Raw genomic sequence first — 20526 nt, 5'->3', positions numbered from 1 at the left:
AACAGGGTAGCCTACGATTCATTTCTCAAATTAACCTCGAGATATCCTGTGAATTCATAACCCCACTTGGACATGCGTTCGTGTGTGTGTGTGTGTTTTGCCTTTCAGCACCGCCTTCTCTTGTTTGACTTGTTGACCACTTTGCGGCACCCTGCTTAATGACGTAGTTGTAGCAAGCGCTGTACAGCATCATTAGGCTTCAGCAAGCAGGCTACTATGCGTGCAGTGTAAATATCCCCAAAATAAACACCTGCCCCTTTTGCTAAATCTTCTTATGATGACAGTATCAGTAGTCAGTAACAATAGTCATAGTAGTCACACAATGTATGTGAAGTAGGCTACTGTAAACAGTAATATTTTGTCATCATATTTCAACATGTAATGTTTTGAAATGAAATATAGGCAGGTAGTAGTAGTGGAGCTGGAGAATGCTGCCTAGAACCAAGAGAGTCAGATGTGAGGGAAGACAGTGAGAAGAGCCAGCCAACCAACAACAATAAAAAACCTGGCAAACACAGGGCTTCAGGTTGGGACCCAACATGGGTTGAAAAGCCTAGGTTTAAACCGTGGCTGTATAACACCGATCATGGCAAGTATTGTGTTGTATTTAGAAACAAAAGTACAGTTCTGTATTGAGCTGAAACTGGGCCCACAATTCGGTTAAAATGCAGGAAATTGCGTCTAAGAAATACAAAATTTTCTGGGGGGGGGCCCCCAGACCCCCCGCTGAGGTGCCACCGCACCTTACAGGAAATCCTGGGGGAAACCCTGATTTATTTGCGGTAGTTTTTACAGCGCATGTGTTTTTGGTCGAAGTGGTAGCTAGCAAGCACAGACAGTCTTTCGACATGCGGTTAGTAGTTACTGTTAGCACATGTATATGTGTGCTGCTTGTGCTGCTTGTGGAAAAGAAATGTAAGGAGGTGTTTAAGGCACAGCTGCTACACCTGGATGGAGACATCGATTCCCATAAGAACGATGCCTTCAGTAGCATCCAGGATGTTTTTGAGAAACTCCTGAATTGTAAGTATGCTTTAGTACATTATTGAGGACCCCACTTTGAGAACTACTAACAGCAGTGTTTTCTTGTTACTCGTTGGGATATTATAGGCTTCAACACTACCACTAAAGCCCTATGAAACGATATTAAATAACATAGTTTGTATACATCTTATGGGCATATAGGTGAACAAAAAATACATAATGGGCTTATTTTATAGCCTTATACTCTTACATTTAACAGGCTCCTCCGCATTACACACAACATTGATTATAATATGATTGGGAATTTGTAATGGATATAATGTATTAAATGTATGTATTGTATTTATTACATGTTATGATTATTTCACAGTACCAAAGCCAGTCTCCACCAGCATTGCACCTGCCCCCACCCTCCCTACTATCTCCACTCCCACCCTCATTACCCTCACCACTCCCACCCTAACCACCCTCCCCACTCCCACCCTACCTACCCTCCCCACCCTACCTACCCTCCCCACTCCCACCCCAACGACCCTACCTACCCTCCCCAACCCCACCCTACCTACCCTCCCCACTCCCACCCCACCCACCCTACCTACCCTACCCACTCCCACCCTACCTACCCTCCCCACCCTACCCACTCCCACCCCACCCAAACTACCTACCCTCCCCACTCCCACCCTACCTACTTTCAAACCCCGCCACTTTCCCCACCCACCCTACCTACCCTCCCCACTCCCACCCTACCTACCCTCACCCCACCCTCCCCACTCCCACCCTACCTACCCTCCCCACTAACACCCCACCCACCCTACCTACCCTCCCTACTCCCACCCTACCTACCCTCCCCACTCCCACCCTACCTACCCTCACCCCACCCGACCTCCCCACACCCACCCTACCTACCCTCCCCACTCCCACCCTACCCACCCTACCTACCCTCTGCCCACCCACCCTACCTACCCTCCCCACTCCCACCCCACCTACCCTACCCTAACACCACCCACCCCACCCACCCTACCTACCTTACCTCAACCAGCTCACCTCAACCTCCACCACCCTCACCCCGCCCACCTCTACAACTACAAGAATGGTAGGATATATATATATATAAACATACTTTTTAATTCCACATTTGTGGGAGATATATACAGGAGAAATTTAAATTCTTCTCTAAATATAATTTTTCTGTTTTTTTACAGAATACGGTCCTCCCTCCAGCACTTTCAATCAGTTTAATTAGCAGTTCTTTCAATCAGTTCGAATGATCAGTTCTTCCTATCAGTTATTGTTCATTTTTAGAAATCTATTCAAAACTTGAACTGATATTTATTATTTGTTTGTGAAAATCTCTACCAGTGGAGAGGTTTTATCGTTCATTTTTAGAAATCTATACAAAACTTGAACTGATATTTATTGTTTGTTTGTGAAAATCTCTACCAGTGGAGAGGTTTTATTCATTTTTAGAAAATCTATACAAAACTTGAACCGGCTAGTAACTGGCTAACAACTAGCTGTGTGCATATTTTGAGTATGTAATAATATATTGTTAATTTATTAAATGACATGTCTTCCTATAAATTGTATATCTTGTGTGTGTTTTTGAGGTGATATTTGTGATAATTGTGTTGTGTAACTGCTGTTTGTAATGACCACAATGAAATTGGGTGGAATATAGCTTATTATAACTTAAATCACTTCTACACATCTCAAGCATTGCAAAAACATATGATTTAGGCTAATTAAGATGATCTATCCTTATATAACACTCTTAAAAACTATGACACGAAGATCATCAAAATTTTGTTTTCATGGTTACTAATTGTGTTTTGAGTACTTCAAGCATGGCTCAATATGCTCTGTTGTCAATGCCACAGAGCGGGTGGGATCAAATGCTCTCCTTATCCAACGCCGAATCCGAATTGAACAAGCCACCTCAATGCTTCAGGAGCAGACAAGGCCAACCACCAACCATCCCATATCGCTGACAGAGCGGTCATATTCCATGACGATGATGAAACAATCACCCCCCCCCCCCACCCCACAAGAACAAAACACAAGAACAAAACACAAGAACACACGTTTACGAAAAGTATTTATCTCGAGACAAGGCATCGAAGAGCTCCACTTTGGCTGAAACAATTTCTGTGCTAAAATCAATTTTAATTTCAAGCACATGTACAAATTGTCTAATAAAGATTTTTCTTCACTGTATTGTAGTTTCTTTAAAGTGCATTGTTTTTAGTAGCACCTGGGTATTGACTGCAAACTTCATACAATACATTGGGTGCTGTATGTAGTGAAGAATGAAGCTGTGCAGAGATATGATATGATTTTTAATGCACACCAGCTGTTCAATCGCTCTGATTAAAATGTCTAGATGGGCCTGGATACAAAGATGTGAGTTGTGCTGAAAATTAACCCATTTTCACTGACCAGCATGGCGGCTGCCCACTGCTCCAGATGTGCCTCCAATATGTCTGAAGTTGACCCTGAAAGGGTCTGAAAATTCATGCATGAGTACCAGAAGCCGATAAATACAATCTCCTTGCAGACAGTAGTGAGAGGCTACTTCGACCTGGTTGGGTGATAACAATGTCATGACTCGATTTATAGCAGACAAACTATTGAACTTCATAATCCATAGTGAGTAACAACAAATACAATTTCCTTCTATCATACAATGACTCCATGCTTAATGTAGGCTACTTTGGGTGATGCCAATATTTAAATTGCTTTCTTTATGCCTAAGCCTAGGAATGCATGTTTGAAAATGAATGCGTACTGAAACAGTGAAAGTACATTCTATGTACTGTCCCCCCAGACAAGGCATGGATAGATATGGGACATGTCTCAGTGCATAGGCCTATTAAACTATAAGCAAATATGAACGTGGCCTATTCGTTACTCTTCAACCAAGCTAGTGCAGGGCGTTCCCTAGCAACCGGGGTCAGAATTACACGTTTTTCGATATTTCGACGAATTATGCTTCTTTTTATTCAATATTAATGTTGTGACTCATGTCACAACTTGCTTGAAGTATTTATGTGCATATTTTACACACTAAAAATCGCCTGTGCCAGTGTTTACAGCCCTAATCGTAATTTGTATATATTTTAAACAAAACCGCTTCATAGAACTACAAATACAGCGCCATTGTTGTAAGCACCTTTGAAATGAACGGTACACGTCGGTACACGTCATGGGAAATGTAGTCAATTTACAAAAATGGCTATATTGTCAAAAATGCATAATAGTTTTATATATAACATGAGGAACATGCTTAAATGACTAACATTTGCCACCTTCTTGAATATAAAGTCAAAACCTTGCGACATTGCTATTTTTTTTTAAATAAATGTTATGTTTCCATGTTTCCACATGAGGTACACCCAGTGGTCATTGTAAAAAAAAGCCAGGGGGGATGGTGGATCTGTGATCCTGCTAGGGGGTTCCGGGGGCATGCCCCCTCCGGGAGATTAAAATGGTGACTTATATTTTGATTATTGTTTAAGCACAAAGATAATTATTATATTCTATTACTGTAAAACAACATGCATGCTATGGATCAGTGACGTGCGGTGAGGTTCACAGCTGGTGAGGCACAGAAACCGGAAGTGATTACGTCATTCCGATCTCTAGTTGTTTAAAAAAAGAAAAATAGAAATGTATACATCATACATGTATATGCTTATGGTTTAAAAATTGTCATGTCACCAGAACTGAAAAAACATCATGTTTTATTGTCTAATACTATTACTTTTAAACGATTATTATTACAAGAAGTTATGCGGCTCAATAGTTAACTGACTTTTATGACAGCTAAACGTACAATCGGTGTGGTAATTGAACTTTTACACCGTGTCAAATAAGATATTAATCGTTACAAGGAAGCGTATGTAGCCCTCCCACCAATGATATGGCTCATTTCAATTTGTCTAGGGAAAATATAACCTTTTACATAACTCGGCAGTGATGGGCAGTAGCGTCACTACATTTGTCAGTAGCTTGGCAGTTACGTCGCTATTTACAAAACCAAGTAACTTTTCAGTAGCTAAGCTCTTTTATTGATCAAGTACCGCAGTAGCGTCCTCGAAAGCTAATTTATCCTGGACCTTTCTGATGTTCATTCATAACAGGCTTCCCTGCAGCCATTAAACACAAAAAATAAGCAGTACATCACTTTAGGCGAGACGAGTGAAAATATATAGATAGATATCGTCATTTCAAGTACACCAGACGCTGCTCATACATTTAAAATGAATTCTCCCCTAATTTTAAATGGGTAGTTTGCATGCAGATTCTAGGCAACCGGATAACTAGAATGCTGTTGATATTTAGATACAGCTGAAGATGATGAAAGTTAAAAAGTGAAAAGTCCGTGCGACGAGTGAAACTAAATATGTTTTCAGATGCCTTCTTTGTAATCCAAAGAAAAAGTTCCTGTCAACGTCAATGACATCCAACACAAACATACGAACACACGAATTTCATCCATTCAACCGTTTTTATCTGACTGACAGTTGTGTTGATCCCTAAAATTGAATTGACTTGGCATGCAGTTTGTTTAACTGAAAGTAGCTTCTAATGTATCAAACTACTTTTGACAGGTTTATGTAACTTAGCTTGCTACTTTTTTTTGAGTGTCTGTGTAGTGAAGCTGAATTTATTGTAGAGTAGCTGATAGCTTAGCTCACTACAAATATCAAGTAGCTTGCCCAACAATGCAACTCGGACACTTGAATTCGAAGTTGAGAAAAAAACACTTACATATTTATTTACACAACGTATTAACAAGCAAACAGGTAAACACCACAGACATAGCACACAATACCAAAATGTTCTACTGACCGGTATAATTTAAAGTTGGTGCACTCGCAAGCTCCTAATCCATTCACGGCTCCCTGCACCTAGCAGCCTTTAGCGAGGTTTGTGTTCCGCATGAATATGTCCCGTTGGAAAACATGAAACACTCCAATGCAATGTCAATACCTTCGGTCCCGTCGTTTGAATCAAACATTTTAGCTCCGCCATTGGTCTCCCATTATTAATCATTTCACGTTTGGACTGCAAGTCCAATTTTGAGAGCTGCTTCAGGTTAGCAATGCAATCTTCCATTTTCGCCGTCAAGGTCAAGTAGAAGTGTGTAGAAGAAGACAAGTCCAACGTAAGACTATATACCCGAGAATTGCGCTCTCGCTCGCCCCCTTTACTGAATCAGTGCTACTGCCTGCCTCAGTAAGCAATATTTTTCAATGCATTTTGAGCTCAACTCAAAGGTTCTGCGCTTGCGCACGCATGCGTAAAACCCAGTTTGGAGTGATTGCGCAATCCCTACTGAGGCACTGGTTCAGCTGTCCATAGACAGCAATGCATTTGCCTCAGTACACGGTGTAGCTGCCAAATGTGAGGACCTGCCTGATGTGAGTCCGCATGCGCAAACTTTGCGACACTATTGTAGTACAACGAGCCAGGTAATGCTGGTGTAGGCTACAGCATGAAGTGGAATGACAAGCGCATTTGTTTACGTTTGAAATCCACCAAGGTTTATGATGTTAAGCTTCATGTTTATTGAATTATTAGTTAAGCAGTGCATTCATTAGCCTACTAACAGTAATACAACACACTGAGCCTTATGCTGTAAACCGTTGACAAAATTATAAAACACTACGTTAAATAAACCTACATTATGCGTTAAGAGAAGCCAGATACGTTGATATTAAACCATGTATGAGAATGCACGTCTTGGATAGTTTGCTCCTGAGCATTCTGCCGTAAACCGTTTGTGTTTGCGCATGCGGACTCGCATCAGGCAGCGGCGGACTCACATCAGGCAGGGTCCTCACATTTGGCAGCTACACACGGTGTAGCTGCCAAATGTGAGGACCTGCCTGATGTGAGGCCGCATGCGCAAACTTTACTCACATCAGGCAGGGTCCTCACATTTGGCAGCTACACACGGCACGTCTACTGTCCCTGGGAACCGGAAATGCTCAAATTCAGCGATTTTGATAATAAAAATGCTCGAAATGATCGGAATCATGCAGAAATGACACTCGTAACACAGATAACTAGAGAAATATGAATATTTATTTTATAATACATAAATATATATGATTATTATAATTGAAAAAAAATATATTTTTTTAATTTTTTTTTTTTTTACTTTTCAAAATGACAGGTGAGGCTCTGCCTCCCCTGCCTCCTATGACTGCACGTCCCTGCTATGGATATATTACGTGTCAGATAGTCCTGACATTGATCTTGACCAAGGCACCTCAGCATTAGAGTTGGTCCCATGGCTACCACTTAGGGTAAATGCAGAGGACAAATTGGTGCAAGTGCAACTTCATACTCATGATACTTATAAATCTACTGGGAATTCATCCATTTAATGTTGAAACAAAACCTCACAAAACATTGTAAATGAACATGAATCCTCTCAAGTCAAGTCCATTTTAATTCAAGTGCAAGAACATGGATTAAACAAATGTATCATTTACAAAATCTGAAAATACTACATATAATATGATATCAGGGGATTTTCTAGAAAAAAAAATAGTATCAGGGAGCGACACGGCCCAGGCGGGGGATGGTGTGGAAGGGGGGTTACCCCTTCCACGGAGTGAAGCATTTTAAAAATTGAAGCTTAAATGGTACATTCTGAGGCTATCTTAGAGAGAAATTCCAGCTCTTGTGGTCATCCTTAAAAACAAGACATTATCAACTGTTGAGCAACGGTTTAACCTTTGATAGAAGTGTACAACTTTACTTTGTAAATGAACACATTTCAAAATATTGGCCAAACTTTTATTTACTAGGCCTTGGATTGTTCTTGCATACACAAAAAGATGTGTCTCTTGCAATTGTACACACTAACCAGGGTTATACCACTAGTTCAGTTCATAGTTTATAATAAAAAAAAAAATTCACAGCTCCAAAAAATTAACTTTTTTTTCAATATGTTGAGGGATATGATTTTTTAAAGTCTCTATCTGTCTGCAATACCGCTCTCTGCCTCTACGCAACTTCGGCGCTCTCACGCACGGGCATTGACAGTAGAATGAAATTAAATGAGATCAGACACAACACTGCAGGTATTACAGGTTCATCCTCATCAGACGGTTCACTCTCATCAGTTGCATTTGGCCTCTGAAAAAAGCTTTTAAGGCAAGTCTGCTTGGCCATGTTTGATCCTTCTCACTCAGCCGCTCCTTGTTTGTAACCAACGGTTTGCGCTTGATTTAAAAATGCAGCATATGGGTGTTGTTTAATAACTTTCAGACGGCAGAATAGCCTGTTCCATTAAAACATAATAAAGGCAGTGCACGTTTGCTTTATAGGCCTTAATATTAGGATTGTTGTTAAATTCAGATTGTGTTTGCGGGGCGGGATTTTAAAGAAATTCCAATCAGACAATTTGACCGTTACTATTGCTGACGCTAACTGACGTGACATATTTGCATACATAAAAAATGTAGAATGTTGAAAATTAAAAAGTGGCAATATTTCCACATTAATTGATCAAATAACAGGGGATGGGAAGGGGGGATGGCCGTTTCATAAGGGGGATGGTTTTGACCATTTTAATACCTAAGGGGGATGCCATCCCCCCCATCCCCCCTCAACTCGACTACTGGGTACACCAATGACAGAAACATTATTTATAACCCATATCTTTAACAATTAGCATACCAAATTTCAGACATATTTGACCTGTAGTTCTAGAATTTAGGCCTTCCGAAACCTGCTCTGTTTCCACCTATGGGTGGCGCTACTGAGCTAACCGGGGGGGTCCTGGGGCAATAGAAATTCCTCAGATGCTACTTTACATCAGGCTGAATAACATATGCTTATTTATTTCAGTCTATGCATATTTTCATTTTTCATCAACCGGGCATAATATGACTACAATTTGATGAGCATGACATGTAATCATCACGACCAGAAAATGTAAAGCAATATTTACAATTTAGGCAAAAAAATTTAGGCCTCGTGAACTTGTGTGCATCCAAAACTGTCTGAAAACTCAGCCGAATAGCTGTCTGGATGATACTTTGCAGGGTTGTCGCGTAGGTCAAAACTGACCAGCAGGGTGATGACATGCAAATCAGGTTTATTTCATATCAGAACACTTACATATATCAGATAAAAGTACAGTATGGATGTTTCAATGTGTCTGGTTTGATCCGTGAACTTGTGTGCATCCAAAACTGTCTGAAAACTCAGCCGAATAGCTGTCTGGATGATACTTTGCAGGGTTGTCGCGTAGGTCAAAACTGACCAGCAGGGTGATGACATGCAAATCAGGTTTATTTCATATTAGAACACTTACATATATCAGATAAAAGTACAGTATGGATGTTTCAATGTGTATGGTTTGATCCGTGAACTTGTGTGCGTCCAAAACTGTCTGAAAACTCAGCCTCAACTCAGGGTCTGCCAGATGTTACGGCCAGCTTGTTACCAGGCCGAAACAGAAAAGAGGGACACAGACAACAGGCTTCAAAGCAAATAATGATTTATTGAGTTACTTATTCATTCATTCATTCATTCATTCATTCATTCATTCATCGCAACCCTCTTCTTCTTCATCATCTGAAGAGTCTTCAGATACCGTGCTGTCCTGCAGAGGTACCTCCACTGCCACACTGCCACCCACGAAAGCAGGACTGTAAACCAGAAGAGCTTCAGTAATATTGGCCTCCAGCTCGAAGATCTTTCTTCTTACTCTATTTTGAAGTTCTGGTTTACCTGAAAAGAAAACATTTCACTATCATCATCACTGTTACATCATCAGGGTAATAGACTTGACTTCCCTTCCATGGACATCAACAACCGAACGCTGAAGGAAGAACGCACAGATCTCAGGTAGAGAGGTCAACAGATCCTCAGGGACACACACCATCAGAGCTTTGTTTTGTTCAAGTGGGTGTACACAGGCTACAACCTAACACCATAGGCCCGTGAGCTTCAGCTCGCAGAAGATCTGTCTGGACAGCAGAATCTTTTCTGCCACTATGAGGTTTGTGGCAATGTTTAAATTAACACTGTACTTTACATTTACATTTAGTAATTTAGCAGATGCTTTTATCCAAAGCGACATACCGGGAGAATAACATTCAAGCTACAGACTGTAATCTAGCTGTGCAAATGGCAACAAAATGAATACTTTTATGGCCTTTGTGGTTATGGTTCATGTTGTTGTTGTCATAATGTAGACATGTTTGCATAACTCAAGTTCTGCAGATATGTCAGCAGAGAATTAATGTGATTATGACTAATTGCTATCGGTAAAAGCCATCACACAAACTCATATTTATACAACATATTTATAAAGTGGTCTGTGAGTGTGTATTATTATGTACTTAGTTTCCTTTATACATGATGAAGTTGTCCTTTGTTCTCTTAGCACAATACTGTAGTTGGTCAAGCCTCATCCATAGACAACTTAGACAGAATGCTAAGAAAAAGTAATGTGGTGCAACCTCAAGACAGTAGTAAATACAAATACGTGTGTGTGTGGGGGGATCGAGTCCCTGATTTCTATGATTTAGGGAATATAGTCATGTGAGCAATCTGATAGTTGATGTGGGGGGATCATAGCTACTGAGGATAACAGTCCTTGTGTTCCACTACAGTTTAGTATGCGCTATGACTGCCATACCAACGGGTGGTGTCACAAAGGGTGGTGTCACTGCTCTGTCCCTTCGCTACAAATGGTGTCAGATGTGAGATGGCTTGCTGTGAGGTCATCGGAGCTTGCCCAATGTGTGAGCCGTATATGACACCCCCAGGATAGGTTGACCCTGGTGTGAGGGATGTAAGGAATTTTCGTGTTCAGTCAGCTGGAGGTATCGGAGTTAGGAGTCAGAGATCAAATCGGATAAGTATACAAGAGTTTAATGTAGAGACACATCAAAGTTCAACGATACAGGAGTAAAGTTGGAGAAGGCGCGTTCTGGGTAAAAACAGTTGGGCAGCTGCTTTCATAGTGCCCGAGCTGGTGACGTCTCGCAAACTCCTGTGTGACATCTAGGAACAAGCTGGACCTGGGTTGACACTGACTTCCCTGCCCTCACCCCATCAATATCGTCCCTCAAGCAGGCTATCAAAACCAACCTATTCAGATAAACCAACCCTGCATTACTGTCAAGTGTATTATAGCATTGACTCAGAATTGAATGTGCTGACATTTTAACAAGCAATGCATGCCCACTAATTTCGATTACACATTCTATGACAAGGTAATAAAAGAAATGTTGTGAATGATTTCCAGACATTCTTATCTTACCTGCCATAACTACTAGGACCAGTCTCTCACCGGTCAGTTGTACCTGTGCGAGTGGAATAAGTGCAACTTCTATGACAATCTTCCTAACATAACTGGGCTGATTCACTCATGCTAGTAATATTAGCAATTAAGCCATAGATATATAGTTAATCTTGTTCACTAGAGGATCAATTACTGACTGCTACCAACGCTATGCTGGGTTTAAATACATGCTAATGATACATGTCTTTAAACTTGTACAATCACTAGCTTAGCTAGCTTCGTTATAGCATGCTATCTTTTCTAACAAATTATAGATTATGAGGTGGAAGTTTAACAACTGTAACAACTCTAAACTTTCGGGGCTGTACAGCAGGCATTTACAGATACTATAGCATAGGTGGATGGTATTTTCAACAAAAATAATAATAACTCCCATGTAAACTATTTGTTGAATACTTACTTAAAAATGAATGGTAATCTGACAGCCACAATGCTCTTTCCGAGCCTTCAGAAGAAAATCTCGTGAGAAACGATATTTCACATCGCCCTGATTGGCTAAAATAATGCAAAAGGCTTACATTTTCAATTGCTTGCCCTGATTGGCTGAAATAATGTAAGACGCTTACATTCTCGGCCGTGATATTTTGTAGAGGGGTTACAATTCCACTAGGAGACCGGGTTGGTTTAAAGGACCCATCGTATGCCCATTTTACCACAAGTTGAAATGGTTCCTTGGGGTCTTTATGAAATGCCAGTAAAATATTTTGGTCAAAATACCACAAGAATAATTTAATACAGCACCCTTTTCACCCTGTCAAAAACAGCTCCCTACAGATTGACCTGTATTGAGTGCCTGTTCCTTTAAATGCTAATGAGCCAGCTCCCCCCTCCCCCCTCTCCCCTTCACTCCTCCCCCTCCTCCAAGACATTCGCTCGCTTTAGCCCTCCTTAGCCTTAGCCTGCACAGCCAACTACAATATGGCTACTGCAGAAGATAGAATCGAACAACCGTATCTGTTTGAGCCAGAGTCAGACCCAGAAGCAGAACATGAGGCTCCCGAACATATTCAAGAAGTTAGGGCTCAACAAAACGTTTCTGAATGGTGAGTAAACTTTGTAAACCTCCTTTTTTTGTTTGTTAATGGGCCACAGTCTCGTTCGCGGTGTTGGTAGCATAATGGTGCAAGTGAATCTAGTTACGTTAACCATGTGTGAATGTAGGAGTATGTAGCAAATACAGTGTGTTTATAAGTTCCTGTTTGTAAATGTTTATGTAAATGCAAGTAACGGGAACGCCATAAAGATATAATTGCTACATGAGTACGTTCTGTTGTGAACATTCACTCAACTTACCTCAGGACTCCGGAGTTGCATATAGTAGATGTATAATGGGCCCACCCACGTCCTCGCAGGTTAGAGAAAAGTACAGGCTCTCTCTCTAACGTTTTACTTGCATTAATTAGCGTTTAAATCGTTGTATTTGATGACTTATGTCTGTAATATGAACACAACGTTCAAATAAAGTTTACCTGCAAGGTTGTCACTTGATAATACTTTGTTTATACAGGTGTACTTAAATGCCTACAGAGCCTGAAAATGTATGCTGCAGGGAGATACCACAGGTAGAAGTATTTGTGAATTACATTGACATTGTAAATATGCAGTCATCATCTGTTTTATATTCCACGTCACTTACTCTCAATATTCAAGGTTACAAGAAGAATACTTCAGCTCGAGAACCCGACAGCATGCATGGTTGACCATCCAGGCCTTGGACCTGTGTGTTTGAATGTCTATTCTTTGCAGAATGCATAACATATATAGGGCAGATTATGGGCCTTTACGTGAAAGAGGAATAGAGCAGTAAGTTGTTTTTTTTGTATACATGAGCTATCAGTCATTTCTGCAATACAAATATGACCAAGGAAAAAAATACAATAAATTACCCTTCCCTCTGTATTACTTTGCTAACTACTCTTCTAACATGTGTCAATTTTTGACATGTGACTTATCAAACACTGAAGGCACACAAAACTGTGTATACACACTTTTATTGTCAGAAAGATTGCTAGAATGAATGCCATAGAGCTTTTTAAACATAGTTATTAAATGTAATGGCTGGTACATAGGTAATAAATACAAGGTATATTATAAATACAAAGGTATATTAAAAACATTGATTACAAAATTACACTTTGTGCTATCAATTGCCATACTGTTAAAGGCACAATATGCAACAATTATGCTTCAGGATTAGGGTTAGGATAAGCAGTTTAACCTTAAAATAACAGCTTAAAAAAAATTGGGGCGCTACAATGACTTTTAATATGGAGAATTGCGTCCGTGCCAATGGCATAGCAGGGTCGATAGGCATATAACTGCCTTCTGTAGTTTTGCCTGCCGATGCCCGCCGACCTGACTTTGATTACCTTCTGCCGATCTAGTAAGTAGCTTATTTGCCGTCTTGCTTAGTCTTGTGTTGCACATGATTGATGTTTAACTGTGTAAGGACAGTCGTTGAGTAATTAGTTTGTCATAATGTCTAAGTCAGCACATTTCAAGAGATTTCGTTAGTTTTAGCTCCTAGCATACCTTTAGCGAATAGCTATTAATCCTTAATGCACCTTTAAAAAAGGAACACTTTATATGTGTGTAACCTTTTATTCTCAAAACACAGTGTAACATTTGTTCAGACGTTACAGGTACAGAAGTTTTGTTAGCTGGTGTTGGGGCTATCTGGGCCGAAGAATCAGAGTGGTCCTGCCCTCTTGCGTTGTGCTCCAGATACGCAGAGTGTTCCCTGATGCACAGGGAAGGTATACGGGGTTCAGACATGCCCTTGATTGAACCTGGACACATAGCGGTCTATAACTTCCTGCTTGTCAGGTTTCTCAAACTGGGCAGAGAGAAACGCGGGTATTGGGATCTTCAGCAGCTCATTCACATATGGGGCCGGGTTCTGAAAAACCTTGTCAAAGATGAGGTCCAAGAGGTTATCCACGTACCCTATAATACAAAAAAACAATCCAAAACTTTTACATTGTTGCACATTTTTGTATATTATTTTATTTTATAATTATTTGGTAATTATATTCTATTTATTATGAAGACTATTTAAAAAGACAATGTTATGCTATTTATGTTTCACATACTGTTTGTACATTGTTTTTGTGGAATTTTTTGTGGTGCCAGTCACGGAAGGTTGGATCTGCTTTCACAGGCTTTGCAGTGCACTCGCCCTTCTTATATTTTGGGAAGTTCACTTTAAATAGCGGCTCACCAGCTGAACTTGTTGCTTGGGGACGCCCAGCATTTTCATTGAAATGCAGGGCTGCCAGGTAGAGAGCATGTGTGTATGGGTGTATAATAGTTAGTATAATACATAATAGGTATACATTTCTTAGAAAAGATTATTGTACTGTTACCTGCATAACATTCCAAGAAAAGGAAAGACTACGTTTTTTGGCGCAAAACGCAGAATGAGTCTGTGGAAAGCCTCCAACGACGAGGTCTGGTAGTGAGGGCTCAGCTTCCCCACATCTTTCAGGACCCTCCTGTTAGTCAACGCCTTCTCTAACTTGAAGAAGGCTGGTGTCCCTTTAAAAAAAAAAAACTATAGCTTCAAAGTGATTATGGCATTGGTTATTTGGTTTGTTTATACATGTATAGATAAACACAAGCCTTACATTTACAATGCAAATTGGGTGAACATACCTGCTTTCAACCATTTGCTTTTGTCACTTGAAATGCGTGGCTGATGCAAACACTGTGGGTAGAGAGGGTCATCATGGGAGTGGATGTCTTGGAGATGGTTCAGGATGGAGGTCCACTTAGCCTCTCTCTCTGGCCCTGAGTAGAGGTGCTTGCCTAAACAATAAGAGAGCAGTAATGTTATGCATGTTTTGGTAAATGCAGGTGAGTCTCTTAGCTGCTAATCACGTCGTTCATGAACAATTAAGTGCCCATTTAACATGTATGACCCCATCATTGTTGTGTGGAAGGTGTCACCAGCAGGATTAATTGCCTTCGTATTTGCAGGGGACTATTTACACCTCCCTCCGCCCCAGCACAAAGCATTTTCACAAGGGAATGTTGTGGATGAGAAAACCATTTCTCGTAAAGACACTATATACTTTGACACAAATTCCCCTTCATAGACATCCAAACGAACCATCTACTGTTAACCAAGATTAAATAGGCTAGCCTAACTGTTCACACAAAAATTCGTTGGCCACTTTAGCAATTGACCTATCGCTAAGCCCCGCCCCCCATTGTGACAGTTGCTAAATCGGACACTCTATCAGAGCTGACTAGAGTTTACAATGGCAGCTATCAGTGACAAAACTATATCCCAAGAGGCTCTAGACAACTTTTGGAGACAAAAGGACCTGATTTCGCCTAGAAGCCTTCAAAAGGGACTTAATTATGCAATAGAGGGATATGTATACAATTTAAAACTCGATATGGTGGATAACAAGCTTACATTTGAGGCGAGAATTTACAGAGCCCAATGCAAGAGGGAGAAGCCTCAACTCACGGTCATCGCGATTGCAGATAAATATATCCAATACCAGCATTGTTCATGCACCGCATGGGAAAGATACAATGATTTCACATTCAGTTAAGTTAACTAATCTGGAAGGCACCGAGATGTACACCTACGTTTATTAACTAGCAGGAACCTGCCCCTGACAGGACAGTGTCCTAACCATAGGCTATGGTCCTAACTGTCTAGCTTGTTAATGTAACCTTGTTAATTACCGGCATGCGTGTGTTTCGTTCACGTTGTCATGTTAATCCATTATTAAACCATTCGTTTGTTTCATAGAATGGCCGATTTTTAATAAACTGTCCCATAACTGACAAAGTTACGCTAGCGCAGCTATTGAATCCTTAACGTTAGCTAATTTGAACCAGAGATAACTTGCCTAAGCCTAGCATAACATCAGTGGTGAAAGTAAGCAGGTACTGTGAATAATGAGTAGGCCTATGCCTTTTATCATGTAGGCTTAGTTGATTGCTTTAGCAAAGGGAAATTCTAACAAGAGTATGGCAGAAAGCTAATGAACGTAGCGTTCACTTTGTGGTCTGTCACACAGCTTAATCCACTGGAGATATTTGGACTGGTCTTGTTTTCGTTTAGGATATGAGATACAATATACCCCATTGCCTATCTTCTCACGATAACTCGTATCAGTGTTGTATCTACCCCATGCACATCGTTTGGCCATTTATGTTGAAACTACATTACCACAATTACACACTTGTTTTTGTCCCGTTGTGGCTTGGGGAAAGGGATGAAATATACCCCATTCTGCAGCCTATCGGGATATCTACTGTCGGTGTTACATGTACCCCAAGCACATCGTTTGACCATGTTTTTTTTTTTTCATAAGCAACATCAATCGATCATTAAATTATTGTAACATGTCTCCTCCCTGTTGTTTTCAATGGAGTTATCGGAGCTGATGTCCGAGTCCAGTTCAGGCTGGAATGTCATTGGTTCATCTGCGTTCTAAGGGAGGCGCTTAGCGACAGGTCAATTGATGTGTCAGCTGGCTCCTACACACTACAAGATGCTAATGTCGCTAACTTGTACACGACGAACTACTAACGGCATACGGCACGCTACATACACCAGCTGGCTCAGAGGCAAGGTCTTATGGCCGGTTCACACTACACGATTGTCGGATATTCCTTCACGATTTAACATGTCACCCTATGCTAGCGCTTAGACCTATGGAAGCATAGTAGCTAGCTAGCCTCGCTGCTAAATTGATGCTAATAAGTGTAACGTTAGTAAGCTGATGAAGCAAAAGTAATGCTTGCCTCCAGACTCTTTTCCCCGCCGTTGTATATAAGGCCAGCCATTCGAAATAGGTTCTACACATACGTGAAATACATTCCCTATGTAATGGATACTTTTTACAAAAAGCCTCCACACATTGCCCACATTTCTAGCGAACTACTAAGCTATTTACACCAGCTGGCTACGAGGCAAGGTCTTACACGCTAATGTTACAAGTTATTGTTAGCGAAAACTACATACACATTTCCCCAAAAGCAACAATGGTAACATCTCTAACCTCCCCACATTAACGGTCAAAATAAGTACTTTTAGAGATACTTACAATTCCCGCGACTGAACTGCAACGAATAGATGGTACAGATCCCGCTTGCAATTTCAATCTTGTTGCCAGTCCAGCGTTATATTGGCCCAGATTCGTAAAACAGTCCAATTCAAAATGGCTTGCGCACACCAACAGACATTTGCCAATTCTTTCCGGCACATTACCATTGAATATGAATTCAATCCATTTCTCTCTTGTTTCTTCTGAGGCCGGGAGATTATGTACAGATCTGTGCTGAAATGTACAACCGACCACAGAGCATCTTGAGGGCGTAGTTGGCTTCATGCTGCTACTTCGCTATTCCAAGTGAATCCCAGAAATGGAGTGAAGTGAATTGAAAAATATCGTATCTTTAATGAGTGTAGGGGGGGCGGGGGGATGAGATGGGGGGACGGGCCAAAATCAGTATGACAGCCTAATGATAAGGAAGTTCATTGGCAGTCACTCAAGCATGACGTTTCTGACCTACGAGAACAATAACAGATCGCGGGATTTGTTTTTTACCGGAGTTTTTGGGTCGGTAGACATGCCAGATACTCAAATTAACGTGTAGAAGCACTATAAAGGTGGAATTTTCATAATATGGCCCCTTTAAACTTTAAAATAGTCTCACGCGGAAAAACCGTTTATGTCCACTGATGAAAATGGAGAGACGCCGGCAACGTTCGTGTCCGCTGCAGACATTAAAAGGCAAAACCTTGGCAAAAAAAGGAAAGCACACATAAATGAATGGAAGGACAGAGCCAGGAAAACTTTGAGTGATGCTGGGAAACCATACGTGAACCGAAGAGGAGTCCTGAAACGAGGGAAAAGTCCACCGAAAGAGGTGAGTGGAAGAACCGTTTATGTACAAAGTATCTACTTAACGTTAGCGGTTACAGTCAGAGGGGCGTGTAGGCTACTGAACGTCTACTAATGTTCATACAGCTCAGTCTATTTAACGGATCAAGTCATGAATGGGTCAAAAGCTGAGAAACTGAGGATTCAGTGGATGTTTAAAGCATGTATCTACTTCTTATAATCACGGAGAAATGAATCGAAACGTATTAGGTGTGTTTGATGTCTCCGAACGCCAGCCCAGCTGTGTCACGTAGGCTAGCATAGTAGTGACTTTGTTTCTGTTAAGGGCAAGGTGTGCAAGGAGACGTGTTCCAGACTGTGTTCAAGTCTAACAGAGCAAAGAAAGCTTCAGCTCTTTACAGAGTTTTATGCTGTCTCTTAGGAGAGGGCTATCATTCTTTCTGGTTTGGAGCAGGTAAGCGAACTACACGATGCAACACAAATAGGTCCATGAAATAACAAACGTGTTACATAAAAGAGAAGCAACCGGCCCTTAAGACTTAGGCCGAATCTCGATTCTTCCCCTTGCCCCTTTTGCTTTGTCTTGTCTTTGTCTTAACCCTAGCACTTGCAAGTTTAAGGGCCAAGGGCTGAGATCCTTCCCCTATGAAATGAGACGCCACTCGGTTTCGGGTACGTCATGCGTGACTGTATGAGCTATGAAACTAGCGATTTAAAAAAAGTCTAATGAAGAACATGGTTGCAAATATATATGTATACAACTGTGTAGAGCACGAAACAAGACTGTCGTCATTTTTAAATTAATTATAAGCCAAAAATACTTACATGTAGTGTATGTAGCATGATAGCTGGCAGGCTACCATATAAGCCAATGGAGTGGTGGTATACGCGCTAATTGTATCCTAAAACTACCGTTTGAAAGCTTCAGTTAAGACCTACAATACTATGCATCGTTCGAGTAGCACATTTCAGATCAAACCGAGTCATTATAAACATATAAAAAGTTGTGTAGATAGCTTTATTCATGTAAAATATTCCTCGCTTCAAGCAGCCGTGTTTTTTTTGAAAATTCCAGAGCTGGTTTCGTGGTGTGCTCTGGGATAGCCCTTGGAGGAGCAAGGTAGCTCTCCGATCATCTCAAAAACAAGGGCCATACACCCCTTAATCTTACCACTTAATCTTGATCAAAGCAAGCTATCTGGCTACAACTTAAATACATTTACACATTTTTACATTTACATTAAGTCATTTAGCAGACGCTTTTGTCCAAAGCGACGTACAAAGGAGATGCTACAAGCAATAGAGCCTAGTGTAACAATAAATACTATTTCACACAAGAATCAACATGCAGAATTGTAACAAGTTAAGTAGCCTAATAGCTGAATAACGTTATGACAATCAAGGTAGAAACAGAGCACTGTCTTTAATAGCATCTAAGACAAGTGTAGTTAGCTAGCTATCCAAAAATAGTTTCTGACTAGGTTTATGAGTTGAATTCCGCTAGGTTGGTAACGTTAAGCATGAAAGATTAGGCTTTACGTTATAGATATGATACAGCTATCAGGTAGTTGCACCCATAGACATACAGGTTGCACCACTTCAGAAACTGTACGCCAAAGACACATTGGTAGGGCGGCCAGTTGCTAACGTGATGATGGACCAGAGGAGTTGAGTTTATTCTCGACATTTCGACTTTATTCTCGACATCGAACGCATTTAAGAAATAAGAAGACACTTTTAAACACGCAATTTGAAGAATAAATACATTATTTTCGGTACCCCCCAAAGTTTCATTTTAATGCCATTTGGGGGGTATCAAGTCTCAATCGGGACCGTCAGACCCCCTACCCCCCCCCGGTACCCCCCGTAATTCGAACACTGCTTTTAGGGTCTCTCAAGAGTCAACCCTGAAGCAGCAGAACTTAGTGCAGGTTTTTAAGGGCCCTGTGACCTCTGGGCTGTTGGGCTTGTGACCTACAGACCCGTGCGATAATCTAGGCCTGGAGAGTGGAGCAGGGGAAGGTGTGTGAATATGGGGGTGGACTTTAAAGGTAGCGCCGGCCATTTTGATTTATCACGTGACCGTGGTGCGCACTATTTTTCCGCCATGCCGAAAGTACTACAGGGGATGTTGTACGGAAGGCCGTGTAGCCCCAGTCGAATAAACATCGAAAAGGACTTTGGCCCTGTGCAGAACAAAGCAATCATATAAATACAAAGTAAAAGTGGTCGAAAAGGGAAATTTTCACGCCTTCGCTCCTGCAAAGTCGTTCAAACTTCTTGTGTCACTTCCTGGGCAAGGGTTTAAAATAGTGTGAGCCAATAGGAATCTGT

Source organism: Sprattus sprattus (assembly GCF_963457725.1).
Source record: "Sprattus sprattus genome assembly, chromosome: 1".
Classification (NCBI taxonomy): domain Eukaryota; kingdom Metazoa; phylum Chordata; class Actinopteri; order Clupeiformes; family Clupeidae; genus Sprattus; species Sprattus sprattus.
Note: the sequence above shows the minus strand (reverse complement) of the source record.